Source organism: Lynx rufus, unplaced genomic scaffold, assembly GCF_022079265.1.
Source record: "Lynx rufus isolate CCGP_SWC_20201006 ecotype Redwood Valley unplaced genomic scaffold, mLynRuf1.p SCAF_5, whole genome shotgun sequence".
Lineage (NCBI taxonomy): Eukaryota > Metazoa > Chordata > Mammalia > Carnivora > Felidae > Lynx > Lynx rufus.
In genome coordinates this window covers 94,510,013-94,522,926 of record NW_025814867.1, presented here as the reverse complement: position 1 = coordinate 94,522,926, position 12,914 = coordinate 94,510,013, and the positions used below count along the sequence as shown (strand labels likewise).

Below are 12,914 nucleotides of genomic sequence, written 5' to 3'. Positions count from 1 at the left end.
AAGTGACTCATGCACACTTGAGGTGAGGAAGAAAGTGAGCTCTGGAAGCCAGTATAGCAGCTCAAGGAAGAAGAACAAAACAAGAGGAGGGCTATGAGATATAGCACACTAGCCACACACAAACTGGTGAGAAAAACAACAAAAGCAACGGCAGGAAGCAGGAAAACGGCATGACTGGAGTATGCTAAGCCCAGAATGTTTCTTTCTTCACCTTGGTTCAGGAGCACTACCAGTAAGTGGACACTGAAAACAGAGGTGCAGGAAAAGACTGAGGAACTGTGATGGGGAAAGTGGAAAGAGGAAGGAGAAAAAAATGGGGAAGGTGAAATAGAAAAAGAAAATAAAAGTATGACCATTTTTGTTGTTGTTGTTGGCCATTTGGGCAACAGGAAGAAAATAAGGCAAGAGAGAAAACCTCTTATGCTTCTAGGAATTAGAAAAATGTCATTAATAAACAAACAAACAAACAAACAAAGAAACATCTTTTTTTTCAACCCTAATATCTTTGCCTCAGCAGCCTCAGGCTACAAAATTCAATATGCAGTTAGAACCTCAGTCTACTTGACTTCGCAAAGCTTTGCCTTTTACCAGGTTTCCCTTCCAAAACGTTTCTGGGGAATGTGACAAATCCGGCCCAGTTGCTGCTTGCCCCGCCTGCCAGCTGTCTGGCTCAGCTCACTGCTCCTCTCATCCCCAAGCTCTGCTCATCCCGCTGCAATCACACCTTCCTCTTCAGAGGGGCTTACCCCAGGCAGCTGCTGTTGGCTCAGTACTCCTGCACCCTCAGTATTTTCTATCCCAACTTTGCCCTGCATTCCCATGGTAGAAGCAAAGAAAATCTGTGATTTTTAAGAATATTTTACAGATAGTTCAAAGATAATGAAAGAAACTCAACTGAGAACAAACTGAGGGTTGATGGGGGGTGGGAGGGAGGGGAGGGTAGGTGATGGGTATTGAGGAGGGCACCTTTTGGGATGAGCACTGGGTGTTGTATGGGAACCAATTTGACAATAAATTTCATATATTGAAAAAAAATAAAAAGTTCCATGATAATAAAAAAAAAAAGAAAGAAAGAAACTCAACATAAAGAATAATTCCTATCCATCACTAGCTGTGTGTATACTCTGAGTACACAGACCTATGCCTACCCTCCCTTAAAGTTCTTTAATGGTTCACAGACCTGACTTACTCCTCATCTGCCTCCTCAAAGAGCTGCAGGCATCTTGATGCCTTAGCACCCACTGGTCAAAAGACTGAGGGGAGGTGGAAATGACTTGCACCAATGTCAATCCAAGACCTTATTTTATTTTATTTTATTTTATTTTTATTTTTATTTTTATTTTTATTTTAGAGAAAGCTTATGCGAGCAGGGGAGAGGGGCAGAGAGAGAGAATACCAAGCAAGCTCCACACCAATGCAAAGCCTGACACACGCCTCAATCCCACAACCCTGGAATCGTGACCTGAGCTGACATCAATTGAGAGTTGGATGCTCGGGGCGCCTGGGTGGCGCAGTCGGTTAAGCGTCCGACTTCAGCCAGGTCACGATCTCGCGGTCCGTGAGTTCGAGCCCCGCGTCGGGCTCTGGGCTGATGGCTCAGAGCCTGGAGCCTGTTTCCGATTCTGTGTTTCCCTCTCTCTCTGCCCCTCCCCCGTTCATGCTCTGTCTCTCTCTGTCCCAAAAATAAATAAACGTTGAAAAAAAAATTTTTTTAAAAAGAGTTGGATGCTCAACCAACTGAGCCACCCAGGTACCTCACAAAGCCCTCCTTCAGTGCACTCACTTCTTGCCCCAGGATTGACCTCTCAGGGACAGAGTTCTGTCCTACCCATTGCATGTTATCTTTGCTATCTTACGTATTTGCCCCCAAATGATACTTAGTATATTTCACAAAACTTTAATAACTCTAAGCATAGGTAAGAGCTACAAAGCGCACTGGGTCAAATACACATCCCCACAAGGACAAGCACATCATTATGGGGCATTGTCTTTCCCAGTCCCCACCTATTCAGAACTGTCCTATCTCCATCCCCCATGCTGAGTGCTAGCCTGAGACTGAGACCCTGACAATCTGATATGAGCTTGAGATACATCCACCACATTGTCCAGTTTTCAACTGTTATCTCCAGAATATTTTTAAATGCATCCTCCTATACTTTTAAGTTTCCCAACTTGGGCAATAAATTATTTGGTTGCCCAAAGTTGAGAGTGATTAAACATTACACTGAAACAAAGCATGTTAATTAAGTCTCTTATTGTCACTTCCCTGGATGACTGTATAAACATCTAATCTAAAATATCCGCCTCCACTCTTAGCTGCTACTCATTTATTTAACAAATATTACTAGGTGTCTACTATATGTTTGCATTATTCTGGAGACTGGGTATATAACAATAAAAAAAAACAAGGTTACTACTTTCATGAAGCCTATACTCTATTCCCAAATATTTTTAAAACAAAAATCTGGCCATGAGACTTCCCTACTCTAAATCTCTTAAAAGTCCCTATTGCTTGCATACTAAAGTCCAAACTCCTTAGCCAGGCCTCTACGTATCCCCTCATTCTGAAACCCCCTAGGTTCTCTCTCTCTACGTCTTTTAATGTAACTCACATTCCACCAACAATATCCTATATTCCCCATATCCTTTCATACTTCAGCCATTTGTATGTGCTCTCTACCTTTCTCTGAATACCCCTGCTCACTTTTTCTCTTGTGGAATCCCTTACTTATCTGTCAAGTTTCAACTTGATGTAATTTAATTTCTATGGTTTTCCTTCAGACTTGAAGGTAGAATTAATCATTCCCTTATCTGTGAGCCCAAAGTAGTTTATAAACACATTTGTCTTAGCACATATTGCATCATGGTTTGGTTACTATGTTTATAGGTCTTTGTCTCCCACTAGACTGTGAGTTCTCCAAAGGCACGGACCTTATCTTATTCATCCCTGGGTTACCTATGGCCAAAATACCCAAGTGGCTCAACAAATATCTGTTGAATTTCACTGCAAATTTTAGGACATCGATATGGTTAAACACAGATTTTTGTGAGAATCTTTGATAAATGGTGGTAAGAATATCAGAGGCTCTGATAAAGAATGTGCAGTGGTTTTCACAGGGCTGGAAAAATCTTCAAGTATGGTGAATATAATGTAAATAACAGATGTCAAAGGGCAAAAGTGGAAAGAATATTTAGTATGTTTGTATCAAAAATAAATGTTGAACTTAAGAATAGCAGCAGAGGTATGTGTTATTCTTCTGCCCAGAGGAACTCTGCAGAAGAACCCCCTGCAGGTTTGGCAAAGCATTCTCCTTGGCCAATCATGGCTTGGCTCCAGCATTAGACCTCCAGTTTCAAATAGAATACATATTTTTAATAGTGGAAGGAGGCAGTAGATCCAGCAAGAGAAGCAAAGCAAAGCTCAAAATAACTTTGGAACTTCCACATAGATTTAAAAAAAAAAAAGCACTAAAGACATAAAAGAGAAAAAATGAACATCATTTTGTATGTCCTTAAATTTTATATAAATGGATTCATTCTGTCTCCCATCACAATTTACTTTTTCACTCAGTTTTTAATTCTAAATGCCCATTTTGATACAGCATACTTCAAACCACCTATCTCAGTAGATCTCCAGTCTTGGTTAAAATGCCTGCCTGTGATATGTCATACAACTTTTGTGAGCTGACATTATACATATAAATTATTATAACAATGCCATGCACATAGTTAATACTCAGTAAAGGTTATCTATTATTATTATTTTCATCATCATTTTCATTTATTCATATGAATACACCACAATTAAAAAAATTTTAATGTTTATTTTAGAGAGAGAGAGAGAGCAAGAGAGAGTGCCAGTTGGAGAGGGGCAAAGAGAGAGGGAGACACAGAATCTGAGGCAGGCTCCAGGCTCTGAGATGTCAGCACAGAGCCTGACGCAGGGCCTGAACTCATGAATGGTGAGATCCTGACCTGAGCCAAAGTCAGCCAAAGTCAACTAAGCCACCCCAATGCCCCTGAATAAACCACAGTTTATATATCCATTCCCCTTCTGCTAAACTTTTGAATAATATCCAATATTTTATTTGTACCAAAAAAATGTTGTAATAGATATATTTGTACATGTCTCCTTGTATGAGAATATCTCATACCTGGATGTTAATCACTGGATTGAGGGATATGATAGATCATTATAGTAACAGTTCTTACATCATGACTCCCTGTATCTTTGACCCTGTATTGTCTCCTCTCACACTACTCCAGACTTGTCTATGTGACTCCTCGGCTGATAGGACATTGCTAGAAGATAATTCTCTATGGTTCTCTCACATTTCTATACATCTTATAAGCAAGGTACTAATTGGCCTTTTGTTTCAGACTATTTTTTCAGGGATGTTACTATAGCAAATAGCCGTAGAAGCAAAGATAGTGTCTCCCTGCAGAGCAAAGGACAGATTTGCTTAACATCCTACATCATATATCATCCCTTATCAAAGAGATGATGTCTTCCTCTGGGGCAAAGACAGGTTTGCTTATAACAGGTTATAAAAGATTTAGGTTCTATAAGCTCAGAGTTCCCCAGCTGTGATTGAAACCCACTACCATTTGAAACATCCATCCCCGTGTCACTCTCATATGACTTGAGAGGCAAGAAAAACTCATATAAACATGATACTTATGCTGCCTACTGTGCTGTAACAGAATCCTTTGCCTCTGGACCAAGAGACTTGTATCTTACCAGCTTCCAGAAAACTATATAGCAGGCTAATTTGTTAACTTGCAAGTAAAATAAAATCTCCTACCTCCACATTTCTCAATAGATAACAGCAAATGTGATAAAAGAGGATTAAAATCTGCTTGCACATTGCCGGTTGTCCTCTCGTAATTCTGGAAGCTCTTTTGCCACTAATGTGAAAAAGTCCAGGCTAATCTGTGGGCTGATAAAAAGTCTAAGGAGAGAAACCCCACATATACGAGTCAAGACTTAAAACTGTTACTGGGCCCAGATGGCATTGTAAGTAAGCAGAGATGAACCTTCCTAACCCAAGCTGATGGACCACAGACTTGTGAGCAGTAAGCTGTTTAAACCACTAAGTGTGGAGATGCTTAGTTATATGACAAAAGATTACTTTTAAAAAGGTTACTGATTATAAGATATGTAGTCATATAAAACCTAATCTGTACCAGATATTGATACAGGTACTAAAGATAGAGCAATGAACATAACTGAGATATATTTGAGTGAATAAGTCACCATCAGCTACCTTTGATACTGAAAAATTGATCCACAAAGACTTTGTACCAATATTCACTTGAAGCAATTCACTTGAAGGAATGCATGAAAATTCTACTTTACCATTTTCTTACTAGTAGTTGTTATTCTAGGATTTTTTTCCCACTTTGATAAATGTGAAATCATATATAATTGGTATTTAGTTTTCATTTCCCTGATTACTAGTGATTTGTTTTCATGTTTTATTGTATATTTGGGATTCCTATTCAGCAGATTTCTGGCTCATGTCCTTTACCCATTTTGCAATTGGGCTGTCTTTTTACTTATTCATTCATTGTTCTTTACATATATAGACACTAATGCTTTAGCAGTTAAGTGGGTTGCGAGTAAATCTCCCAGTCTGCCCTTAAATTACATGTTTTCCCCTCTCCCTGCATCAAAAACACTTCTTAAATGTTTCTCTAGCTTTGTAATAAGTCTTAAAATCTGGTAGAGGGCACGTCCTCCTTCCTGATTCTCATTCAATTATCTTGGCTAATCCCGTTCCCATTTGCTTCCATCACATTTGCCTCTCTATGCATGTATCTTGTCAAGTCCCACAAAGATCACTGCAGTGTTTTCAAATTTTAATTACTTTGAATTTATTGTTAAATTTGAGGTTAAATGATATCTTTACAATAGCGAGTCTTCCCATCTATGACCATGACACCTCTCCATTTTCTCTGCAATGATTTCACAAGTCTTTTATTGGGCTTACTGTTAGATAGATAGACAGACACACAGATAGATATATGCTACTGTGATTGCAAATATTTTAGGAAACCTATATTATCTTCTTGGCTGTCACTGATGCCTTTGGAGTCTTATGTAGCATCCCCTCCACTCACCTCTGACTTCAGATTTAGTTGTGGCAGATAATTCCATGTGAAAGCCTTTCAGGGCTTTCTCTGAATCCACAGAAGTCTACTAGGCACATACCACACACACAGCAGAGAAGTTTGGGGAAGCTGATGCCATCAAGAATAAACCCCAACCTGGGAGACAGGAGCCATGGATAAATGACCCAGTGTCCTCTCCTTTCAACCAGTAATTCTGAAATTTTGTATGCTTCTCAGTTGTCACAGTGAAATCAAACACCCATTGTTCACAGCAGTGACCTCAATAATTCACCCCTGTATTGACTTTTTCTCCTCTCCTTGTTCACTCTCCTGCTTCCTGACTACTGCTTCTTGAGTTCATGTCAAAAATAAATTGGTTGCACCTAAATTCTTGTTTTAGGTTCTGCTTCCAGGGGATACTCCAACTAAGAGATTTCTATTGATATACTGATCAACGGAAAAGCTATTGATTTTTTATCTATTGATTAATTTCCAACAATTTTGCTGAATTCTCTGATTCTAATAGACTGGAATAGATCTTGGATTATCTATGTACTTAGTCACATTCTCTCTGAAAAATAAGAATGCAGTTCTTCCTTTCAAATCCTTACTGTTCTTATGTGTTATTTCTTGTCCCATTACAAAGACTAGGACTTGTAACACTGTGTTGAAGAAGAGGAGTAATATCAGGTATTCTTAAAATTCTTTTTGACTTTATAAATAATGCTTCTATACTCAGTTGTGCATTTTCCTAGAGGTTTTTGATAGAGATGCTGTATGAAGGTGAGGACTTTTTTTTCCATTTTTAGTTGTCCTGAATATTATATTATCAAATGAGTGTTAAATGAAGTTGAATATTTTTCCTTGAATCTACTGATAAAATAATATTACTCCTCTTTTAATCAGTGTTTTATAACATGAAATTGTTCTTGCATTTCTGAGAAAAACACCATTTGCCAATCTCTTCATGAAGTTTTGATATAATTTCTGCTTAGCCTCCAAAACGCCTTGGAAAATGTCTCCTAGGTAGCCTTTCTGTATAAAAGTGAATACAATATAGGTGACAATTTCATTAAAAGTTTGATAAACACTTGCCAGTAAGATTGTGTCAGTCTGGAGCCAAGTTGCTAATACACTTTGACAAATGAATAATAGTTGTAAGTTTATTTCTGTTTCAGTTGATTTTTTAAATTGGTAAAATTTACTCTTCTGGGAATTGTCCATCTTATCTATGTTTTAAACATTAGTACTAAAGAGTTGATATCATTTCTTATGATTTTATACCTCTCTAATAAACCTTGTTATACTCTTAATTCCTAATACATATTATTAAGTAGTTTATTTTTTCCCTCTAATTACATTGCCGGATGACTATTTCATTTGTCTTTTTAAATAACCAGTCTTTGATTCTGGTTGATTCATTCTTGTGTTTTGTTCTATTTGTTTGTTTGTTTGTTTGTTTGGTTTTGTTTTTTCTTGGTAATGTTTTCTATTTCAACAATCCTTACTCTTACTTCTATTCTTTCTTTTGTAATATTTGTTTTGGGTTTACTTTGCTATTATAGTTTATACATTTATTGAGATATGCTTGACATGAAAGAAGGTGGACATATTTTAAGGTAATGATTTGATGTATTTTGACATACTTATCCACCTGTGAAACAATCAGCATAATTAAGATATTGGACATTTCTGTCATGCTCTTTTGTAATGCATCCATACTCTTTCTTCCCATTGCTTAATCTCTCAGACAACCAGTGGTATGTGTCCCATCAATACAGATTATTGTTAATTTCTAAAATTTTATATCATTTAAAACTGAGAGCATGTTACACTTTTTGGGGCTTGGTTTCTTCACTGAACGTACTTCTTTTGGAATACATCTATTTTGAGGCATGTGTCAGTATTTTGTTCTTATTGATGAATATTATTATACAGATTATACAAATTTGTTAATCCATTCAATATTGAAGGATTTTGGATTGCCTTCAATTTCTGTATAATACAAATATATTAACTAGAAAGACTGGTGTGTTGGCTATTTCTCTTAGCTAAATATCTTGTAATGGGATGGCTGTTTCATATGGTAAATCTGTGTTTAAATTTTTATGAAAATGCCAAACTGTTTTCCAAAGTAGTACTGTTTACATTTCCATGAGCACTACATGAGAATTCCTGTTGCTCTGATTCCCTGCTAAAACTTGGTAGGAACAACCTTTTCAATTTTATCTATTTCACAGGGTGTATACAATTATCTCATTGTGATTTATTTTTTTTTTTAATTTTTTTTTTCAACGTTTATTTATTTTTGGGACAGAGAGAGACAGAGCATGAACAGGGGAGGGGCAGAGAGAGAGGGAGACACAGAATCGGAAACAGGCTCCAGGCTCCGAGCCATCAGCCCAGAGCCTGACGCGGGGCTCGAACTCACGGACCGCGAGATCGTGACCTGGCTGAAGTCGGACGCTTAACCGACTGCGCCACCCAGGCGCCCCTATCTCATTGTGATTTAAATTTGCATTGTCCTAACGACTAATGATCTTTTCACGTACTTATTTTCTATCTATATATTTACTCTGGAAAGTGTTTATTCAAATATTTCGCCCATTTTGTTGTTTGTCTTACTGTTACTGGGTTGTGTGCTTCATGTATTCTAGACCTAAGTCCGTTTTTAGACATAGGTTTTATAAATATATTTTCACAGTCTATGGTTGTTCTTCTTGATTTCTTAAATTTCTTTTGAAAAGCATTATTCTACTTTGATGAAAATGGATTATTTTTTATAGCACATTCTTTTCAGTTCTCACCTAAAAGTCTTCACCAAACTCAATGTCATTTTAGATCTTGATGTGATTTTTGTTTGTTTGTTTGTTTGTTTGAGACAGAGAGAGAGACAGAGCATGAGCAGGGGAGGGCCAGAGAGAGAGAGGGAGACACAGAATCCGAAGTAAGCTCCAGGCTCTGAGCTGTCAGCACAGAGCCTGACGCGGGGCTCGAGCTCACAGACTGTGAGATCATGACCTGAGCCGAAGTCAGATGCTTAACCAACTGAGCCACCCAGGTGCCCCCCATGTCATTTTGGATCTTACATTTAGCTCTATGATCCACATTAATACATTTAGTGTGAAGTGAAGGTTTTTTTGTTTTGTTTTTTTGCATTTGTATATCCAGCACCGTTTCTTGAAAAAGTGTATTTCCTCACTGAATTGCCTTAACCCCATTAATGAAATCAAATGACTACAGACAACTGAAGTGGCACTCGTGGCCTGCAGGTGCCTGGTCTGAGGCCTGCGGTGTGCACTGGAGGAGGGGGAAGGCAGAGAGTTCAGAACCACCCCCCCGCCGGCCAGCCCATCCATGGACTTATTTTAATTTTCCCAACCATTCTGTGAGATATAGGATTTTGGCTTTCAAGATCCTCTTCCCACCAAAGCTCCCTGCACTCAGCTGTAAAGAACTGTGCATATTCTGAGAACAACATCATTGGTCTGACATAAGACAATTCAGCCACTGGTCACAAACAAATCTGTTTCATGGGCAGAGATGAAAGCCTGTTCTGTCATTCCAGGAAGGTAATCTAAGACCACGTGCTACCTGCCTTATTTTCTTGCCAAAGTTGCATGTGGGACTCTGCAGCAGCCCGTGAGATGGCTGAACAATGGCTCTGTGTGGACTATGCCAAGCGTGGCATGGCTGGCTGCAAAAAAACGCAAGGAAAAGATTGTGAAAAGTGTATGCTGGATCAGCAAAGTGGTGCTCAATCCTTTCTCAGAGTTCAGCAGGAATATGAAGAAGTGGTATCACATTTAAAAATGCACATTTGAGAAACTGGAGTGGACCAAGGCTGCCACAAAAAGTACTGATGACCTTACAAGCTGGAAGGCTGGGAGAAGCTGGAAGATAATAAGAGGTAACAGATAAGCCAACACATTGTAGATCTGTCTTCTAAGGCAATAAGCACACCAAAGAAAGCTGTTGTCCAGGCGAAGATGACAGCCACTGGCCAGGTGACATCTCCAATGAAAGGTACCTCATTTGTCATCAATATCAATCCCCAGAAATTTTCTGGTTTTTCATCCAAGCCCAACAACTCTGGGGAAGCCCACTTGAGCTTGACCCCTAAGGAAATGTCCTCAAGCAAATGGGACCCCAAGCACAAGGATGATCTGCTACATGAGTTTTGGAAGTTGTGCACCATTGTGGCTGAAAATCCTTGCTATAATAGGATGACCCAGATCATCCAGAACTTCCTTTGGAAAAGTTTGGCAGGAGATGGTTTCCACAGTGACGTGTACCTAAAAGTTAAGCTGCTGCTGCCAGGTGTTATTAGGAGTATTTACAACTTAAATAATAAGCAGACTGTAAAGCTTTTCAGCCTAACTTTGCACTGCAACCCAAATGATATGGCATGAGACCTAGAGCAGGTTAGGTATCAGAGACAACCAGAATCTTCTTTGAGCAGAGCAAGTCTGCCCTCCCAGGTGCCAAGAGTCTCCTTAACATCCAAGAGGTGGACAACTTCCTCCTTCAGCTCTCCAAGCTCACCAAGGAGAATGAGCAGCAACAGGCCCTGCAGGAAATTGCCTCTATGTACACAGCCAATGACCTTAAGTGCATCATCAAGTTGATCAAACATAACCCAAGGATGAACTTGGGTGCAAAACATGTGTTCAATGCCCTTGACTCCTGTTGTCTATAAAGCATCACACAACCTGCAGGACATGGTGTACCAGGTCCTCTGCAATGAGCAGGAGGTGGAGAAGGAGCCAGGCCAGAGATAAGCTCTGAGCATCCAGCCATCACTAATGATGCCAGTGCAGCCCTTGCTGGCTGAGGCCTGCAAATCCATCAAGCATGTGATAAAGACATGCTCTAATGGCATGTTGTCTAAAATTAAGTATGATGGGGAGTGAGTCCAGGAGCATAATAATGGGGACCACTTCAGCTACTTCAGCCGCATATTGAAGCCTGTCTTGCCTCACAAGGTGGCCCACCTTAAGGACTACATCCACCAGGCTTTCCCTGGGGGCACAACATGATCTTAGACTTTGAGGTGCTCCTGATCAACACTAGGACAGCCAAACTTCTGCCCTTTGGTATTCCTGGAGTGCGTAAGAAAGTTGCCTGCCAGGATGCTAATGTCTGCCTGTTTGTTTTTTGTTTTACCTACTTCAATGTCAAGTTGACGGACAGGCCTCTTGTGCAAGCAGCAGAAGTTTCTTCATGATAACATGGTTGAAATTCCCAACCAGATCATGTTCTCAGAAATGAAGAGAGTCACTAAAGCTTCAGACTTGACCAACGTGATAAATTGGGTGATGTGAGAGGTATTGGAAGGGCTGGTACTGAAGGATATGAAAAGGACACAAGATCTACTATCCTGACTTCATCGCCCCAGACCCAAAGAAAGCTGCTGTGTGGGAGATGGCAGGGGCTGAATTCTCCAAATATGAGGCTCACACAGCTGTGGGGATCATCTCCATCAGATTCCATCACTGCAGGATAAGGACTGGAAATCTGCCACTAACTGGTCCCAATTCAAGGAGCTACACCGGCAGTCTAAAGAGAGGGCAGACTTCACTGTGGCAGCTGGAGAGGAGGGGAGCTCCTCTACAGGGGACAGCAGTGGAGAGAATGAGGGTACCTCATTCTGGGTCTTGCAAGGCCTCCACAGCCTCCCCAAATTGGTGGAGGGCTGCTTTGGGCGGGAGGGCCCAAAGCAGCCCTCCACCAATGCCAAGAAGGCAAGAGGGAGGCTGAGTAGCCCCAACAGCAAAGGAGGCAGCAAGCTGATAGGGAAGCCTTCCCCTGTGAAAGTGGGAAAGAAGCAGAAGGTTCCTGATGAGACCCTGTGCTGAGAAAAAGTGCTTGCTTGTGGACATTTTCACTAGAGTATGGCTCTATCTGCCACCATCCACACCAAATTTCAGCCATCTCAAATGCTATTTTGTGGCATTCAATGAAGACCTGATGCAGGAATTTGATATGGCCTCAGCCACACATGTGCTGGGTAGCAGGGACAAGAATCCTGACGCTCACCAGGTCTCCCCATAGTGGATTTGGGCACATACTTGGAAATGGAGGCTGGTAGATCCCTTCCAGGACTGAGGTCCTCCCTCTCCATCATGGGTAGTGGGGGAGGACAGCCTTTCTTGGAGCAGTGCATCTTCCAGAACCCACCAACCACATTTGGTATCTTCCCAACCAAGAGTCAGCTGGGGTGGGTGCCATTAGTGAAGTCCATTTCTCTTGCTGTTTTACACAGATCTTTCAGATCTGGGTGCTGGGTTGTTGTCTTGTTATTTTCTTTTAAAATAACTGTTTTGGGGGCACTTGGATGGCTCAGTTTAGTAACTGACTCAATATAGGCTCAGGTCAGGATCCCACAGTTCGTAGGATTGAGTCTTATGTCAGGTTCAGTGCTTACAGTGTGGAACCTGTTTGGGATTCTTTCTTTCTCCCTTTCTCTCTCTCTCAAAATAAATAAATAAAACATTTAAAAAATGTGGTTTTTTTCCTACAAATAAAATATCTTGCAGTTAAAAAAATTCAAATAATTATACATATTAGAGTGTATTTTGAGATTCTTTATGCTGTTTCAATGACCTAATATTCATTTATTCTAAAGCCATGATGTCTAGAAAACTGTAGCAGTCTATTAAGTATTGAATAAAATACTATATCTCTTTCAAGTTTGTTAATAATTTTCAAAATCGTTCTGCATATTCTAAATCTTTGATTTTCCAAATAGCTTTTAGAATCAGTTTGTCAGTCTCTACAAAATAAAACAATTCCTAGGG

General features: G+C 39.9%; 1 pseudogene; it reads left to right on the top strand.

The window, feature by feature from the left end:
- Positions 1–9,337: 9,337 nt before the first annotated feature.
- Positions 9,338–12,222, top strand: LOC124527227 (DNA ligase 3-like; annotated as a pseudogene).
- The last annotated feature ends 692 nt before the right edge of the window (positions 12,223–12,914 follow it).